We start from the raw sequence: 14,674 nt of genomic DNA, 5'->3' as shown, positions 1-14,674 counted from the left end.
AGTTGTTCTTATAGCATTAGAAATATTCAAATCTATAATCATGGCACCTGCATACATTTTTCTTAGGTAATTAAAAAAAAAAAAAAAAAAACAATTAATTTGTTTTAACTGGATTTATTAATATTGTTGACTAATGAATTGTTACTAAGTTAGCATATAATACTACAATAAGGTAAGGTTTTGTATAACAATTCATTATTTTAAAATATATTAGCTCTAATACTGATGTACAGATAAACAGAGTGGTGGAGCAAAAACGACTACATTTGAGATAAGCGTAACTTTGGGAAGGGACATTGCATAATATTACCGAACGTCTCATTGTTTAGTAAGAAATGGTGCAGAGGAATATTCAACATCGCTCGTTCGCTGTATAGAGATATTTTTTCGAAACAATGTTTCAATCGTAGCTACACAACGCATAATCCGCACGCGATTTGGTTTCTTCCCGCGTACAGTTATTCCCAACCACCGACCTAAATCATCCGTCTAGGAATCTTTAGGGCCACCTTACCATGTTTCCAAAAACCCTCAACCCATTTTAAAATAGGTCAACGGTTGGTAACAACTGCACGCGGATGGAGATCGATTACGTGCGGATTGCGCGTTGTGTATAGCCACAATTAACTCATTATTTCGGAAAAATGTTTTTACTAGTAAACTAGCGATATTGAATATTGCACTGCGCCATTGCAACTTAACTTCCCGTCACATGCTAAATAATGAGATGTTCGGCGATATTTTGCTGCGATGTCCCCTCTCAAAGTTACGCTTATCTCAAATGTGGTTGTTCTTGCTCCGCCACTGTGTACCTATAAGGACAAACACAATTAAAAACCTATACAACTGCCCCATTTTGCTACCCTCCGGCCGCCACAAAACGTTTATGTCTACATTGCTTAAATTACGCATTTTTTTACGCCTGGAAAAGCAGGTTTCTTGTAAATTGTAATCACTTGAAAAATGTTTTCATGACTTCAATAATTCAAATTCTTTTTTGTTCACTAATAGTATTAATTTTTAAATTACAATGGAATTGCTTTTAAGAGTGTAGGTGATTGGCTTTGTAACTGGTAAAGGTTATTACAAACATATTTTATTGGGAAAATGTAGTTATGCGTTTTGCTTTTTAGTTTTTTATAAAAGGAAATTTATGTCAGAAATTCATAAAAGCTGTTAATTTGGGGATTAACGTATCATTTTGATAATTTTCTTTTAATTTAACGTTAGGTACTTTGGTGAAGAATAGGAATATTTAGAATTTCAGAAGTTTATTTTAATTTCAGAAATTCTACATGGAGTTTCTTTTAGGCATTGATACTTTTTTATTTATTTCAGTACTCATTTTTTTTAAATATAAAAAGTTTAATTTTCATTGTTTATTATTTAGTTTTCTATGAAAAAATATTTAAGTCAATAGTAAAATTCAAATATCCAAAGAGACGGTTCGTTCGATCTTCCTCAATGTCACTATTGTCAAAAATACGGACACGCGTAATTACTGTCAGCGCTATCCACGCTGCGTGAAATGTGGATCAGAACACTGCACTGATAAATGTACAAAAAAATGAGAGGAACTCACAAAATGAGCAAACTGCGGTGGTAATCACACTGCTAATTACGCTAATTACGAAGGATGCCAATACTTCAAAAAAATAATAAGCCTCACCAAATCTCAAGTTAAAAAAATAAATAAAGGAAATCATCCTATTCCAAAATTTTCTATACCACCTTCATCTCGAAGAAGTGGAAATGAAGTCCCCAGTTCAAGCTCAAATGAAAAACCGTCATATGCCGAAATCACAGCTAACAAACCACCACTCGATCAATCTTTATACATCATCACCAAATTCCTCGATGAACTAAAATCTATACTAAACCCCCTTACTGTTTTAACATCCTAAATAAACAAAATCATACTCGGATACTCCCCATTGCTCCTACCCGATAACACACACACCGCATATTTCGTACATCCATAACACGAACACGATATAATATAATATATTATATTTACAATTCTAAATTGTTATTAATAAGTAATAACTATAACTTATTGCAACATGTAATATGTTGCAATGTTGCTACATTTTAATTTTAATAAATAATTTAAAAAAAAAAAAGAAGTTTTCTATGATAAACATGCTGTCATACAATTTTAATTAATAATATTTTGATAGTATGTTGATAATTTTATTAAATGCATTCTTACGAATGTATAAAACTCGTGAATCGTGCCTATTATTAATAAATAGGTAGGTACCTATTAAACATAATTGATAGTCCAACAATATTTCATAAGAACTGGTACTGATGTAGTAATGTCACTAGGTCACATCTTCCCGTTTTAGTATTGAAGTAAGTACAAGGTAGGTATTACCTATACCTAGGTAATATGTGTTATGTAATTTTATTATACTCATTATATCTGTACCTTTATACGTTTTCTGTAGAAATTATATTCTAACATTTTTGAGTGTACTTCAATATAATTTACATATTTTCTTCATTTTGATGAGTTTTACGTATTAAAATTTAAACGTTAACAATAAATAAATTATTAATTGCGATATTTCACTAATAAAAAAATTATGTTTTCACTATATGTGCATAGGCAAATCGAAAAATAAAATATAAAATTTTAAAATGTCTATACAATGTAGCTTATATTTTGTAAATCATTATCAAGAAAATGCTAATATAAACATTTGGTTAACAATTCAAATATTTACGGTTATTCGTTTTTGAATTACAATAAAATAACAAAATTGATTTTGTCTTAAATTGGCGTTGCTGTGATCATACTCCAGTTTTTCACTATTTTTATTTTTTCCGATTATTAAGATATAAGAACAAGGGATATTAAAAGGTACCAAATAGATTCAATTTGCTACTAGAAACCAGTAATCACTCTCAAAGAAGTTTTTCAATCCTTAAGTAGGCGAAGGAGTGATTGACATCGGAATTCAGGTATAAAATTTAAATATATGTATTTGTATTTTTTTCGAATTTTTTGATAATTTAAAAATGCTCTAAGATTTTCTAAATTACTAACTAGTTCCAATTTTCAACCAGAACTTCATTTAGAGATGATGATTGGATCACTTTTTTTTCACTTTGAAGTGCTTTAACGCTTTAAGACACAAAATAATAAAATATAGCTAGATAAGTAAGTACTGCTCTGCTATACGTTAGGTGTCAAGTGGATCACTATTAAGGGTGAGTTAAATTTGAATTCAATAATAAATAATTGTATATCAAAAACAAATCTAAAAGGAGAAGATCTGTCGGTCTCTACAACTTATTGAATTTTATGATATGTTATTTAATGTAACTTTTAAAATCATTAATTTTAGTTTTATTGTATTATTAGTATTTTATTATTTTAATAATATACCATATCATATCAAATTACACAGAAGTTAAAATGTAATAACATTTTTTTGTGAATACCGTAAAACTGTAAAAATAGAATCGGATTATTAATAGAAAATAATACTTTAAAAGAAATCTAAAATATTATTGCATGCAATACATTTTATAATATATTATAATATAATATATTAGGTACTTACTTAAAAGTTTCCACGAATAATGTTTTTAAATATAAAAAAAATAATTACAATTATAATCTAATTAGATTTTATGATTTTAATATGAATTAGGTACAGTTATAAGGATTCTTATATTGAATTTTTATAAGTTAGATATAAAAATTAAATTTTTTATGAATTTCTGTCTACAAAATAGTTGGGGCAATCTTTAAGTTTAAAAGCATATAAAAAAAAAATTGTGCTTCTGTAATTTTAATATTTTTTATATAACACCTTATGTAGGATTTTGTATTAAATTTTCAAGAATTTTGACGCTGAATAATTTTTAAAAAACATTTATAAAAAAAAAAGTTGAAAATTTCTCAAGTCCTAATGTTTTAATAATTTTATTGTAAACAAAAAACATTAACACTGATATTTTAGAATTTCAATTATCTACAGTTATTCATTTCCGAGTTAAACGAAAAAAACAAAATCAATTTAGTCAAAAATTGGATTTACGTATAAATTTCTGTTTTTTCTTATTTTTTTAAATTTCTATTTGTAAAGTATAAACTAGTAAAAAAGCATTTTGTCGAATTCACCTACATAAAATAGACAGTATTGAGTTCCGAGTATAAAATTAAAATTATTTTGTATTTTGAATAATGTGATTGTACTCGTATATTTAGTATTTTTTAATTGCTATAAGAATATGTTATAGGAACCTTGTATTCAATTTTCAAGATTTTTTTATTCATAAACAAAAATAAACCTAACCTTTCTGCTATACAGTTGGTGCTGACTGCCGAGTATAGATACTTCGTCATTGAGTAGATCACCGTGATGATGTGTTAAATTTGAGTTCAATGATTGTTTGTAGATATACGATGAAAAATGATTCTAGTGTTGATGATTTTAACTTTTTAGTAACCAAGTTGCTAAACAATTATTTAATAATTTAATATTTGTTTGTATTTTATTTTTCTTTAGTTTATCTCGATTATTTCAAAATGTACTGAAAGTTTTCAATTTTGACCTTCCAAAAATATGAATTAAATCCAATTTGCTATCACAATATTCTCTCGTAGTTCATGGTTTGAGCAACTTTTTTTTGATATAAAGTGTTCACAGAGTTCATTCACAAAAAAATAAAAATATCAGAAAAACACATTATTTTAAAAACAATCATTATTTTCGCTCTATTTGAAATCTAAAATTTTGAAATTTACATTTTTTTTTAACTTAAGCCTTATAAAAAAATTGTGTCTGAATTTTCAATATATTTAATTACTCTGCAAAAATATGTTATAGGAACCTTGTAAAAATTTTCACGATTTATTACTTATCAAAAAATTGAAAATTAATTAAAAAATTAGGTAACTTCTCTGGCGTAGTGTACCTACAGTTGATGTTGATTGTCGAGTCTAATTTGTCATTGAGTAAGGTCGTTTGTGTTAAATTTAAGTTTAACGATAAATCATTGCATAGGTACTAAGAAAGATTTTAAGCGAAAATAGTATGTCTATTTCTAAGGATATTTTATTCTTATTACTATTAATAATAAAGTGCGTACGTGCTTAACAAATGTTTGCCTAAAACATCGCATGTAATAAAATATAATTATATTTATGTTTTTTTCTTTTTATTTAATCTCCCTCTACCACAAAAAAGTACATCAAATGTATTTATTATTAGAACAAAAAAAAAAAAAAATCAATATATTTTGAAAGTTTTAGTCTAAATAAATGCTAGTATGGATATTTGGTAAAATATTCAAGTTTCTATGGCCTAAACAGTGATTCATTTTTAAATCATAACAAACAAAACAAATGCACCAAAACACGTCTTAATTGTTTAATTTTCGGAAAGTAAAAATCAAATAAATCAAATTAAAATATATAAAAATAGTATACGTAAAGAGTTTATAACTATTTAAATATAATATTTTTTAAATTTATTGCAAATCGAATTGGTCTTGTACCATTGACTTCCCGTCGCAAGTATAATGATATAATGTTTGTATACAAGTTGATATACGGTATGATTTTTAATTCCAGAAATGTATAAAATTGATATGCTTCCTTTTCTCTTCAGTACTTATAATTATATAATTAATAGTCCAATGTGTCACTTGTCTAAGTCATGTTATAAACTAGTTAATTTTGACTTTAATTTTGATCATGTATCTAAATTAAAAATTTAATATATATTTAATATGTATTTTAATATGTGTTTATCTATTGTCACATAAAATTATTATATAACAATTAATACCTAAGTATAAATCGCTGTACCTGACTCCTTGTGGGTATTAATAAATAAATTATGTACAATGCTTAAATACAATTTAAGCGGATAATTGAAATTTTTTGAAATAATTGTATTGATCACTGAGATGGTTGTGCTAGTGATTTAGAGCAAAATTTTACGATTGGTTTAAATTCTTGAGAGGTGAAGGTATAAGGCTCTTCTTTTAACGAAGTAGAGTCGATTTTTTTTTTTCACAGTTATAGATCGGAAACCGCATTGAATCTTCCGGCGCATACTAGTTGCCTCCCAAAATATACGAATTGCCTCCCATCCTTATCGTAAATAAAAAGGTTAATTTACACTAGTTGCCTCCGATAACCAGGTAGTTCATAATTATAAACGAGTTGCCTCCCATATAGAATTAAGTAGTGGTTCATAAACTTCACTAAACAGTCCCACATAAATAGATAATGTTTATTCATTATTAAAAATATCAGAGTTGGTTAAAAACAGTAATAATATAAAAATAATCAATAAAAATAAAACATATTATGCTACTTATTAAAAATATATAGTGCAGTTAAAAACATTAATCTTATAATAATATGTAGAATAATGTTATAATAGTATTTTTAGACAAACATTTGCTGTCTGGGATACGATATTTATAAAAAAAAATTACACAACTATAAAAATAAAGTCAAACAAAATAGGAAGTAAAACCTTATTATTAGTCAATAAAATAAATGTATGGTAATAATAATATAATATAATATACATATAATAGTAAAAATTATTTATAACATTGCTTAGGCTTGTATTTTTTAGCCAATATTTGTAGGTACTTAAAATTTGATTTTTATTTCACTCAGCTTTTTTATTTGGGTATCAATGAAAATTATTTTGTTTCTAATTTGTAATCGTCCATGTAGTTTAGGCTTATTAGAACTTTATATTAAAATTAAAGTCTCAGTCTGAATTAATTTTAAAACTTTGATAAATTTGTATATATTAGGATGCGAAGACTCAAAATAGCTATTAAATTTGATGTTAGATGGGAGGCAACTAGTACATACCCTTTTCGATTACGATAAAATTTAGGGTACGTCGGGAGGTAACTCGTATATAGTCGAGAGGCAATTTGTATAAAAATTATTGACCTTTTTGACTTCGGGAGGCAACTAATGTGTCCCCGAATCTTCTTCCAACGAAATAAGAGGAAGAGAGGACAATTAATAATTTTTTACAACAGTCCGCAGTCTGCAGAATAGCTTCGACTGATAGTAAATTGGATCCAAAATTCTGTAAGGTGTTCACCATTGTTAAAGCTATAGTCTATAATCTTAAAATGTAAAATTAATTAATTGTGTATACATTAATATTATACATTATATTATTAATAAAGAAGGTAAATATGTATTACTTTTAAATAAATAGTTGATTTAACTTTTAGATATAAATTAAAAATAAACCTGTATATAAATAAAATGTTTATTGAGAATATTATATACACAAACTGTGGATCACACAGGTAGTGATTTGATTTTGATTCGATGAGATAACAGAGTATATCTAGGTATATTTTCTATTTTTAAACTATTTTATTGTACTACTCTTCTATAATGATATCCCAATTAATGAGACATTTAAATCTTCAGATATACATATTTTTTGTATCCCTTTACAACGTTTTTCTAATTCAAGCGCTGAGTAGGTACATACCTCAATTCAGTTAAAGTTGTACTCGGTAAAATCTCAAGGCATAGTTGTATGCCAGCTAAATAGCATGATAGAAACACGTAATATAGATACCCATTACCCAATAAGCATATATGTATATTATTTTGTAAATATAAGGACGTATTTTTGTGAATAATAAATAAATAAATTACAGATATATTATAATAATAAGTAAGTAAGTAATATAATAGTTAGGTAATAGGTACTTACTGTAAAAGTATGTTTATAATAATTTTTGTCATTAACGTATAACGATATGATTGTTCATTTTTTTCATTTATTTTTTTTAAAATTATTTGTTATAATACATGATTTGATTAATTCGTCCCTGAATTAGAAATAATAATTGTTGATAGTATATCACTAAATAAATGAAAGACTTAGAAAGGTAAACTATATGACCTTGCCATTTTAAATCACTTATAGTGTGGTATTGGTCAATACTACATAATTTGATGTAAGTATATAAATATTATACCCTATAATACTTAAATAATATTAATATCAATACTTAAATACATTTATGTCTTAAATTTTCTTACCTAACTTATATAGTATAAGTGTCATGCATGTTTATAATATCGTTTAATTTGTATTATCATAATGAACATAAAAAAGCTATGAGTACCTAACTTAACCTATAGGCTGTACCTTGAAATGTGGATATTATACTCAATAGTATTATGTAAAACATGAAAATATAAAATGTTTAGATTTTGGTAAATTTGAATTATATATTGTTTATTCACATGGTTTTCTGACTTGAGCCAACACTTACTATAATAAGGCAAGTTTCAGTTGCGTGCGCGAATAAATAGAATAAGATAGAAAACCACGTTTTCAAATTATTTTAACTTAGTAAATAAGAAATTAACACTCTTACCGAATATAGTAATAGTTGATAACACCGAAGCGTAAATATTTATTCAAAAGACCACTGCAACCTACAATTCTAATTTTGGTTTTGCTGCAGTTCTCCAAAAAATTTTTAATTTGCACCAATCAAACGAATATATTCTGCAATATTATCCTCTAATTTTTATTAAAAAAAAAAAAAAAAACGAAACTATTGTATATTTGGAAAGATGCAGTTAAAAACATTTATGTACATATATTACAATTATTGATTGCATTACTGACTTTTTACATTGTTTTGTGATACATAAGAATTTAAAATAAATTTTACGGGAGTATTTATTATTTATTTATTACCTAAGTACCTAACCTGTCCTTTTTGTAAGACTAAAAAATCTAACCTTTTGGTAATAAATATTGTCATATTGAATTGTCATTATTCATTTCGTCGATCACATACAAAGAATTATTTTACTCCAACGCAATCGCTTTTACTAAATTATGTGATATTTTATATATATATATATAGTGTAGCTAGGTAAGTCTTTAGGTGTAGGTACTTTATAACATTTAATCGAATATTTCTATAGTTGTAATTTTTTTAATTTACTCATAGGTACTTATACTAAATCGTATAAATCAATAGTATTTATTAGGCTCTTGCCTAAATAAGATTTTTGCAATTCCAGATTTTTTAGTTGCCATTTTAGTAATTTAATGTAGTATAATATATAAGATTAATATAGGAATATCATACATAAGTATAATATGTTATGTGTACTTTATTTTTGCATAGATGATATTGAAATTTATTTACAAAAGTGCCTAAAGGTGTATAACCATTATTATTCTATGACAGTGAAAGTTGTTGAACGTGTATACTGTCTATATTGAATAGGTACTTGAATGTATACCTCAAGGTTTTAATCATGAATTTTTCATCGGATTTTTATATGCAGTTTTTATTATAATAATTTTCATTAAACCCATAACAAATATTTAATAAGAATTACAACAACGTCTTATATAAACACTATATTATAATGTATAGTAGTTAATCATAGGGAAATTTTATTTTTTTCTACCAATTATCATGTTTTGAACTATTTCCGCAGAAAACTTTAAATATTTATAACAAATAAGGATATGCTAAAGCAGTGGTTCTTAATCTTTATTTGGATAACTGAACACTTAATATTTTACAAAATTTTCACGTAACAGGCGTTAAATTAAATAGTACGTATTTACCTATATATTTTTAAATTTTATAATAAATTAAACAACGCATATATAGTATAAAATAGTTTATATATTTGTCATTAAAAACCTAAAAATGAAAAAAATTTATGAAATTTAAAAAAAATTAATAATTTGAAATGGAATACTTTATTAATTTTAATGGAACACATATATATTAAGATCACGAAACACCGGTTAAGAACCGTTGTATTAATGTCATATTATCAACTATTGTAATAATCATTGAATAATTTAATATTCTATAATTAGAGAGATGATATATATTATATATTATAAATTAGATGATTTAAAAAAAAATATATAATAGTTTCTCAAAAAAGTGTTGAAGTTTTTGGAAATACCTACATATATTTTTTTTATTTGAAATCAGTAAAAAAAACTTTTCAATTATTTTTAGTTGTAGGTTATAATTTACAAAGTTTTTTTATTCTTTAAAATTACAATATTAATTGTTAATTTCTTATTCAAAAGCAGAAACTTTTTCGATTATTTTAATAAAGAATCTAGTAAGCAATTCCAAGTATAAGTAATTTATAGTAATTAATTAGTTAAAACTATTTTAAAGTTGGATAAAATACTGAATAAGTAGTGTGGAATAGTACCTACTTTAGTATTCTGCAAAATATTGATCCTGTTACTTCGATCATCAAAACTTAAGACATTTATAATTTATAAATGAATTGACAATTATGATTTTAAATTCAATTTTTGCTTATTGAAATTTTCAGAAAAATATTGTGTTTTAGAATATAATTAAAAAAAATGTTTGCTGTCATTTAAAAAGTAATAACTTAAGTCATAAACGGGAAACGATACAAAATAGTAATACTTTATTTTTTTTCAAAAATTATGTTTTGTATTAAACTCAAAATATGTGAAAATATATTTTCAATAACGTTAATACTTTTTGAGAAAACCTGTGATAACTTTTTTTTAAATAATTTAAAACCCAAATATTATAATGTTCATTGTAATTTATACTTATAATGACTTTTTTATTTTACAGTTCTTACTTTATTTTTTAGATAATAAACTATTTGTTAGTAGTCTATACACATTAATATAAAGGTGATGGCCGATGATGTAGCCACGTAAGTAATCAAGTCATGAACGATTTCAGTAAGAAGTGATTTATAATAATTATTAGTTAGTACTAACATTAATATTTAATTTAATTTTTTAAATTTAAAAAGTCACGACACGTCGACACCCATTCTTCGTCACGGTGGAACAGTGGACACTAACTATGAAGCGCGAATATAAATTTTACGAGTGGATTAAGACTTATGACGTGATTTTGAAGTCCATCGTAAAATAATTTATTGAAAAATGTCATTGTTTTTGCCTGAACGGTTTTTTAGAATTCATATAATCAATAGGTAAGATACACTTGAAATAAGAGATCATTCATTTTTTTTTTTTTTTGACTGCAATATTTTTATGATGTTATAAATTTTTTTTCGAATCTAGAAACAAAGTCTAAATTAGTGAATCAATATCAATAATTTAAGTTATTAATAGGTACATAGATTCATCAAGAAAATTATTTTATAAAATTTTATAATGTCTAATAGGTACTATATTTAGGGCTGGTAAACTCGTTTGTACCTGCGTGTCAAATAAAAAATTTGTTACTAAAAGTGTGTGCACTCCGTGACACGCAGTCACATGTTCGTTATCACTGTTGTATTATGTTTGGTTTTATGGATATTTCATAAAATCTTACAAACCTAATTTTAGTGTATAATTAAAAAAAAGAAAAATAACGAGCTATGTAATTGTTAAAATGAAAATAATAACATTTCAACATTTTAAATGTCCAAAACGAATTTAAATTTTGAATGAAAAATTTCCGGATTGCAAAATTTACAAAGACCACGGCGGTAATCACTGCACGTTGCAGAAATAGCGCTGCAGGTAAATATAATAACTGTAACTAAGTACTGAAAATTAATATAGATTATGAGTTTATGGCCAATATTTAATTCGTAAATCACATAAATAATAACATGTAACTATATATATAGGTTATAATACATGGAGATAGGTACTAAAACACCGAAATATAGCAAATAAAAAATCGTGACTTTCAACCGTAATATAATGTTAATACATCGAGATCATATTATTATTCTTCTATAATTAGTACATCGAAGTGCGTAGTGTTCGTTATTCGTTTGTACACAGACCTAGGCGACCTTAGAGACTATAGAGATACGCATTGGTTAATAATGTTGGAAATCGTTTAATGTGTTTAAAAAGTGTATCGCGTATACTCCGCTATTATTTACGGTTTACGGACGGCTCTATTACATTTTGTCCGACAACGCCCCTTTACAATTTTTTCGTTCGAGAATTCGTTGTACGAAAAAAGCACCGTATTTTTTCTTCTGATCGTGCGGCACCGTATCTCTGGCTGTAGCCGTTATATATACGCTTGTCGCTGTAGCACTTAATTACTAATTGAATAAAATCCGTCACGGAGTCAAACAATCAAGGTCGTTTCATTTATTAGTCAACTTCTGTAGACTACAATATAATATGAATGTAGGTTAGGTTAGGCCACGAACGCACGCGTCTTAACCATAGGTACATTATATTTGATATTTTGTTATAACACCGCTCACTACGTCTCTCTCTCTTTTTCTCTCTCTGTATATATATGATAGATCGTGTCGCTTTCGATGAAAAAAAAAATGAATCTAAGAACCTATGTATGCGATACAACCCAACTCTTTGTCCTTCTTCACTTGCTGCAATATCAATTGCTATATTATATCTGTGTGTGTGTGAAATACATATTTCAATTTCGTCTTTTATATTGACTAAATTATTATATTCAAACGCAATAATAGGTGTATTAGGAAAATATTAATCGGCATTATATTTGTTAATAGGCAATAATAATTGTACCTAATGTATTTATATAGTTAACTTACAGAAGTTTGGGGGGGGGGGGGGGGGGGGGGGGGGGGGGGTGTAATGCGTGCAAGGTGTAAAGACGTGAGGATCAGTGACCCTAGAATTTTCTATGAATTATTATTTTTTTCCTTGTGAAAAAGACTAAAAACGTAGCAATATTGTAGTTCATATTTGTACAAAAAATATAGCTTTTTGGTTATACCTATTACATTTATCATACTATAATAAATTATTAAACATAACGGTAATAAACGAATTTTATACGGGCATAGTAAGTACAAACAGTGCGACTGTATTGGTATCTATTCTAAAGCTGGATACAAACGAAGATAGTAAGTCGCGATATATAGTATCAATCGTGACAGTTAAAATGTCATGATAGTTTAAAGAGACTGCATCATCACGAGGACAATAATAATACATAATATATAGTTGCTATCGTTACAATGTCACATCATACCTAATGTGCGTATATTAAAAATGCAAGTAGATACGCGTTATGTTATAGTAGGCACCTATTATTATTATTGTCATGTACAGGTAATTGATAGATAAAAATCAACAGTCCGTGTGCCATTAATACAATTTATATTGTGTATACGCTGTGCGTAGCTGTATGAACATTGGCTTAACCATAAGCCTTCGAACTTGCGGATTGCGGTGCTCGAGTTTCCCCTAAAACCATTTTTTCACGTATAGGTTTATACTTATAAATTACATTTTTTTTTTTTTTTTTTACCTTAAAATGTCTATAGTATTCCTTGTACACACGTCAGATTATTTTTCCACTCATCACCACCCCCGTAATAGAAAATATGTGTAACGTGTCGCGCATGTGTATACCGCCGCGCCGTAGAGGTGTTTATGAGACCAAGAATTATAATTCTTATAAGAAGGAAATAACAGCTAGTAAAAGATGTATACAAAATGACAAGAAATGTATTGTAAACGTTTAATATTATCATATCGTTAATATATCAGTGTTTTTTTCTTTCATTTTCTTTTCCTTTTTTTATTGTAAGATATTAAATAAACCGTGCCGAAGTGGATACCACTGGATACTACCTGCAGCTTCACCCACGTTTCCCTAGTCACTGCCCAATTACACTCATCTCAGCTTCCTATTGTAATGTCTACTATTGTATTACAGGTTGTTTTTTCTTAAAATAAAAAATAAAATGTATATAAAAAATGCGTTTAATGTTTATAAATTATATATATCGCATTCGACTTCACGCAACTATGACGGCGAATCGGAGGCAATTACAGGCGCGTATGGTTTGGCCGAAGACGGAGAGCGAAAACCGTGTAATGTGTAAAAGTGTAATGTTATAACATTATACTCTCACACGCGAGACGACCATCGTTCGTTGCACGAGAGATTGCATTTATGATATACGAGTTTTAAACGTGTACAATGAGTTCTGTTTTCTGATAAAACTCTTAAATATCAAACACAATGATCACAAAATATGTCGTTAAGACATTGTTGAGTACCTGTTTACAACATGATACAAATTATGAAATACAAACGTTTTTTTAGAAAAAATTAAGATTCTTATAATTTGGAAATTTTTGTCGTTTTTATTCCTCCTTCTAAGCCACACAAACATTGTTTTTGTGCATGAAAAAATAATGTCTGTTAATTGATATTTTTACGGTTATAGTGAAATAGTTCACTCCAATTTGGAGAGAACGGCTGATAAATTAACACGATAATAATATAAAAGTACGTACATAAACCAGATGACAATTTTCGTAACGGGAAGTTCGAATTATAGACGGGAAACTCTCAAAATTAAGCTAAAAAACTATTTTTTACAATGTCAAGCTGTTAAATATTGTGTTGATTTTGAAGAAAACCATATGGATCATGAAATGTATTGTATAGAATATGTTACGGGTATTGTTTACATTTGGATGATGTCCTACGCTAAGCCAATGTTAAGATGGTCTGGCTAATGTTCAGTTTAACTACGATTTTTGGCAAATAACAGCATTTCGGATTTTAGCTATTAGTAATTGTTTTAATTACGTGAAGGATTCTTATTGAATAATATTTATTATTACACATAAAACTATTATCATGGCATTTCGAATTGCACAATTAT

This window comes from Melanaphis sacchari, unplaced genomic scaffold (assembly GCF_002803265.2).
Source record: "Melanaphis sacchari strain LSU unplaced genomic scaffold, SCAv2.0 Contig91_pilon_pilon, whole genome shotgun sequence".
In the NCBI taxonomy this organism is placed as follows: Eukaryota; Metazoa; Arthropoda; class Insecta; order Hemiptera; family Aphididae; genus Melanaphis; species Melanaphis sacchari.
Note: the sequence above shows the minus strand (reverse complement) of the source record.